At 62.3% G+C, this 5,147-nt stretch overlaps 1 non-coding gene across 1 annotated transcript; it reads right to left on the reverse strand.

Moving 5' to 3' along the window:
* Positions 1 to 235: 235 nt before the first annotated feature.
* LOC138850755 (U6 spliceosomal RNA) lies at positions 236 to 347 on the reverse strand. Its single transcript, XR_011390935.2, has one exon. It is a non-coding gene; the product is annotated as a U6 spliceosomal RNA (small nuclear RNA).
* Between the last annotated feature and the right edge of the window lie 4,800 nt (positions 348 to 5,147).

Consider the following 5,147-nt stretch of genomic DNA (forward strand, 5'->3'; position numbering starts at 1 on the left):
TCTCTCTGTCTCTCTCTCTCACTGTCCACTCTGCCTGTCAAAAAAAAAAAAAAAAAAAAAAAAAAGAATATACTGCTTATATCCAGCTTTCTGCCATTTTCCATGTTGAATGAAGACTGTGCATTGCACAAAGAGCTCTGAACACTTTCCTTGTTGAATGAAAAATGTCTGGTAGCCAAGAAAAAAAAAAAATCCATCACAGATCTACATGTGTGTTCTTTTTCTTTTTTCTTTTTTAAATATGGGCAGCTTCACGAATTTGCGTATCATTCTTGCGCCTGAGACCATGCTAATCTTCTCTGTATCGTTCCAATTTTAGTATATGTGCTGCCGGAAAGCGGGAGCACTACACGTGTGTTCTGATACTTTGGGATTCACATGAGCACAAGTGAAAAAGATAGTGGCCAACCACTACAAGATGGGAAAAAGATTAAATTTATAATCCTACAGTTGGGTTTCTGTCTATTACATTTCCCTCCCCAAGTCCAAACTCCCAAAAATCACAAATAGGGGCTGAACTGTTAAGAATGTGTGAACTAAGAGTTTGTGTTTCCCACAAGGCGTCTTCCCCGGGGGTACACTCCTGCTTGCCAAGAGCAGAGAGCTTTGCACACGGTACACCCTGGACAAGAGCCGTGTACACGGTGCACCCTGGACAAGATCCGTGCACACGGTGCACCCTGGATAAGAGCCGTGTTCATGGTGCACCCTGGACAAGAGCTTTGCACACGGTACACCCCCCTGGACAAGAGCCGTGCACACGGTGCACCCTGGACAAGAGCTGTGCACACGGTGCACCCCTGGACGAGAGCCATGTACACGGTGCACCCTGGACCAGAGCCGTGTACACGGTGCACCCTGGACAAACTGTGCACGGCGCACCTGGATAAGAGCCGTGTACACGGTGCACCCTGGACAGGCCGTGTACCCGGTGCACCCTGGACAGGCGCAGGCACGGTACACTGGACAAGAGCCGTTGCACACGGTGCACCCTGGACGAGAGCCGTGCCACGGTGCACCCTGGACAAGAGCCGTGTACACGGTGCACCCTGGACAAGAGCCGTGCACACGGTGCACCCTGGACAGAGCCATGTACACGGTGCACCCTGGACAAGAGCCGTGTACACGGTGCACCCTGGACAAGAGCTGTGCACACGGCGCAGCCTGGATAAGAGCCGTGTACACGGTGCACCCTGGACGAGAGCCGTGCCTGCCCGGTGCACCCTGGACAAGAGCCGTGCACACGGTGCACCCTGGACAAGAGCCGTGCACACGGTGCACCCTGGACAAGAGCCGTGCACACGGTGCACCCTGGACAAGAGCCGTGCACACGGTGCACCCTGGACCAGGGCGTGCACACGGCGCACCCTGGATAAGAGCCATGTACACGGTGCACCTGGACAGAGCCGTCGCACACGGTGCACCTGGACAAGAGCCGTGTACACGGTGCCCTTAGAGCAGTGCACACGGTGCACCCTGAGGACAAGAGCTGTGCACACGGCGCACCTGGATAAGAGCCGTGCCGGTGCCTGGACAAGAGCCGTGCACACGGTGCACCCTGGACAAGAGCCGTGCACACGGTGCACCCTGGATAAGAGCCGTGCACAGGCGCACCCTGGATAAGAGCCGTTGTACACGGTGCCCCTGGACAGAGCCGTGTACACGGTGCCCTGGACAGAAACCGTGTACACGGTGCACCCTGGATAAGAGCCGTGCACACGGCGCAGCCTGGATAAGAGCCATGTACACGGTGCACCCTGGACAAAGGCCGTGCACCACGGTGCACCCTGGACAAGAGCCGTGCACACGGTGCACCCTGGACAAGAGCCCGTGCACACGGTGCACCCTGGACAAGAGCTGTGCACACGGTTGTTGCACCCTGGACAAGAGCCGTGTTACATGGTGCACCCTGGACCGACACCGTGCACACGGGTGCACCCTGGACAAGAGCCGTGCACACGGTGCACCTGGACAAGAGCCGTGCACACGGTGCACCCTGGATAAGAGCAGTGGCCACCACGGTGCAGGGCACCCTGGACAAGAGACGTGTACACGGTGCACCCTGGACAGGCTGTGCACACGGTGCACCCTGGACAAGAGCTGGGCACACGGTGCACCCTGGACAAGAGCTGGGCTACGGTGCAGGGCACCCTGGACAGAGCTGGGCACACGGTGCCCTGGACCAGAGCCGTATGCCGCAGGGTGCACCCTGGACAAGAGCTGGGCACACGGTGCAGGGCACCCTGGACAGGGCTCCGTCAGTGTTGGCTTTGCTCTAGGAAGCCTTACCTGGGGCTGGCAGCTTCTCTGTTGTCTTATGTTTCCCCTTTTTGCCGTGGACCCACTGACTGCACAGCTGGCTACGGAGGTGGCCTTCGCTAGGGGCTGTGGTGCCGGGGCTGTGCTCTCAGCAACTTGGCTCACATGCAGAAGCTGCTTCCTGGAGGGAAGTGATTTCAGGAGCGGGTGTGACTAGCTACGGGATCATCATGGGACTTTACCTGTCCTGAATACACAGAAGAGGCGTTAATGACCAGACCCTGTCCATTGGTAATCTCTCCAGCGAAACCTGTAGGTGAGACTGGAAGGAGTGATCTGCAGCCAGCGCTAACACTGGAGTGACTTAGCACAATTACTGCAGTGGAGGAATAGCTCTGCTTTTCCCCCTAAAATTGATTTACTTATTTGAGAGGCAGAGTTACAGATAGAAGGGGAGAGGGGGGGGGGGGGAGAAAGAGAAAAGAGAAGAGGGTAGAGAGAGATCTTCCATCACTGCTGGGTTTTGCTCCCCAGTTGGCTGCTTGGACAGTAGACTGGCTTGACTTCTGGAAGCCAGGAGCCAGGAGCCAGGAACTTCTCGGCCCCCCGCCGGGTCTGAGGCCCCAACCACTTGGGCCATCTTCCGCTGTTTTCCCAGGCCATCAACGCGGAGCTGGATCAGAAATGGAGCAGCTGGGACTCGAATCAGCGTCAGAAACACCAGCCCTGGGCCTGCATCCAGTGCAGCGCCGGCGCCGGCTCAGAATCCACCTGCCCATACCTCCTCCCAAAGGCCCCGCCGCGAAAACTACACTTCCCCGAAGGCTTTGGGAGGCGCCACGCCCGGGGGCGGGAGGTGCGACCCGAGGGGTTCCCGGGGGCTGTAGGCTTGGGCTTCTACGCACGCGCAGTTGTGATCTCAGCCTCTGCGCCGTTCGCCCCCCTCAGAGAGCTGCGTTCCTCGAGCCTGGAACCGCCGCGCGGGGGCGCCGAGCTCGTGAGCTGGGCCCGCAGATCGGGTCGCGAGAGCGCGGCCCCGTGGGGCTGCGCGCATGCGCCCGGCTGGGGGCCAGCGGCTGAGGGAGGGTCGCGCGTGAGACCCGGGGGAGCCGGGGGAGCCGGAGACGGGCTGGGGTGGGGGCATTGCGGAGGAGGGGCGCGGCCGGCGCCATCTGAGGGTCTCCTGGAGCCGCGGGACCGGGGGGCGACGTTCAGCTTCCTGGCCGCGGGGGAGGCCGCGGGCGGTCACCTCCCCTGGGGGTGTCAGGGCCTCTCGGATGCTGGCCGCGGGGAGCGTCCCGCTGTCGAGAGGCCGCCGTCGGTCACCTCCCGCTTTCCCGAGGCCGCGGGCGGTCACCTCCCCTGGGGGTGTCGGGGCCTCTCGGGATGCTGGCCGCGGGGAGCGTCCCGCTGTCCCGAGGCCGCCGGCGGTCATCTCCCGCTGTCCCGAGGCCGCCGGCGGTCACCTCCCCTGGGGGTGTCAGGGTTTCTCTGGATCGCTGGCACCTCCCGCTGTCCCGAGGCCGCCGGCCGAATCACCTCCCCTGGGGGTGTCGGGGTCTCTCCCGGATGCTGGCCGCGGGTAGCGCCCCGCTGTCCCGGGCCGCCGGCGGTCACCTCCCGCTGTCCCGAGGCCGCCGGCGGGTCACCTCCCCTGGGGGTGTCGGGGCCTCTCCCGGATGCTGAACCTCCCGCTGTCCCGAGGGCGCCGGCAGTCACCTCCCGCTGTCTCTAGGCTGCCTGTGGTCACCTCCCTGGGGCTGTCGGGGCCTCTCCCGGATGCTGGCACCTCCCGCTGTCCAGGAATGCTTGGCAGTCACCTCCCTGGGTTGGCAGGTGGAAGCCAGGGTCTCCCGCGTGGGTGGGCGGGACCGAGTGCCTGCGTCCCCGTCGCCTCCCGGGGCGCAGTAACTGGGAGGCGGGGTTGGAGCGGAGGAGCCAGGACTGCGGCTGGGCGCTCCGAGGGGCGGGCGTCTCCAGCCAGGCCTTAATGGGCGCCCCCCGCCCCCACTGTGCGCCGCTGCGGCCGGGAGGGCGAGGCAAGTGCATCGTGCGGCCTCCGCCGGCCGTCCAGCATTTTAAGGTCAGCAGCCGGCCGAGCGCGGGTGACGGGGTGTTGTCGTCGCACCCTGCTTTCTCATATAAAACATTCAGGGTTACGGCAGCTTCTTAGCAAAACCGCAAGAACGCCCGGGGTCCACTCTAGCACAGCGCACTGTCTTTATTACAGCTGTCTTCCCATCTATGTGGAAGTCATCATACATAGGATGCCAGGAGGCCGGCGCCGCAGCTCACGAGGCTAACCCTCCGCCTGCGGCGCCGGCACCCCGGGTTCTAGTCCCGGTCAGGGCGGCCCGGATTCTGTCCCAGTTTGCCCCTCCTCCAGGCCGGCCCTCTGCTGTGGCCAGGGAGTGCAGTGGAGGATGGCCCAAGTGCTTGGGCCTCTGCACCCCATGGGAGACCCAGGAGAGGAGCACCTGGCTCCTGCCGGCGCCGGATCGGCGCAGTGTGCAGGCTGCAGGGCGCGCACGGCCGGGGGCGGCCACTGGAGGAGTGAACCAACAGCAGAGGAAGACCTTTCTCTCTGTCTCTCTCTCTCACTGCCCACTCCTGCCTGTCAAAAATAAAAAAAAAAATGCCCCCCCCCCTAGCCGCCGGGGGGGTACTGCAAAAGTTTGTGGAAAATGTAATCGAAAGATAAAAGTGGGGCAGGCCGGGCACTTAGCCCAGTGCTTAGGCTGAGTCCCATTTCCAAGGTGCCTGAGTTTGAGCCCCAGCTCCTGCGGATCACCAGGAGGAGTGGTTCGCTCAAGTGCTGGGGAGTCCTTCCACCACGGGGGGGCCTGGCCTGAGTTTCTGGCTCCCAGCTCTGGCCTTGCTGTTGCCTG

The sequence above is a fragment of the Oryctolagus cuniculus genome, chromosome 7 (assembly GCF_051225735.1).
Source record: "Oryctolagus cuniculus isolate XC-2025 breed Fujian yellow rabbit chromosome 7, ASM5122573v1, whole genome shotgun sequence".
NCBI classification, from domain to species: Eukaryota; Metazoa; Chordata; class Mammalia; order Lagomorpha; family Leporidae; genus Oryctolagus; species Oryctolagus cuniculus.